We start from the raw sequence: 624 nt of genomic DNA, 5'->3' as shown, positions 1-624 counted from the left end.
TTTCATCATATGAAATGAATATAATAATCAGACCTTATTTTATTATATACTAGCAGCCGCGCACCTAGCATGTATGGGCCCTTTATACAAAGTAGTAAGTAGGTCACAAAAAATAGCCTAAAACCATCTCAAGATCAATATTTAGCTTTCCTAAAAAGGAGAAGCCAATTGTTTCAGTAATCAAACAAAAATTAAGCTTCAGGCAAAAAGATCTTAAAGTAAATAGAATAAGTCGAAATATGAAGCCAAAAATTATTTATTTTGTCGAAAATTTTGAAAAATAAAAAAAGATTACAAAATAAATTTTCTCAACTGATCATTACCAAGGTCATCATCATTCAATTGCTCCAACTAAAAAGTAAAGATTGAAATTAGTAATGTGCGACGTCTTTTTATTAAAGAACATTTACGGTTGCTTTAAAATCATGGATATTAATCTTAATGTTCCAAATATATCTTAAATGATTTAAATCATTTGAAGAAATCTAAAGGACCAGCCCCTTTACATACGAGTTGTTCATCAATCGAAGGGGGGGGGGGGGGGGACAAACACCTTATCTGTCTATTATTTAGGCATCTCTTAGTTGAGCTAGAGGGCAAAAAAAATTGTGCAGTTTCTTTTGT

This window comes from Acartia tonsa, chromosome 15, assembly GCF_053477335.1.
Source record: "Acartia tonsa isolate MP-2025a chromosome 15, ASM5347733v1, whole genome shotgun sequence".
Classification (NCBI taxonomy): domain Eukaryota; kingdom Metazoa; phylum Arthropoda; class Copepoda; order Calanoida; family Acartiidae; genus Acartia; species Acartia tonsa.
The sequence above is the reverse complement of the archived record's forward strand: the minus strand, read 5'-3'. Positions refer to the sequence as shown.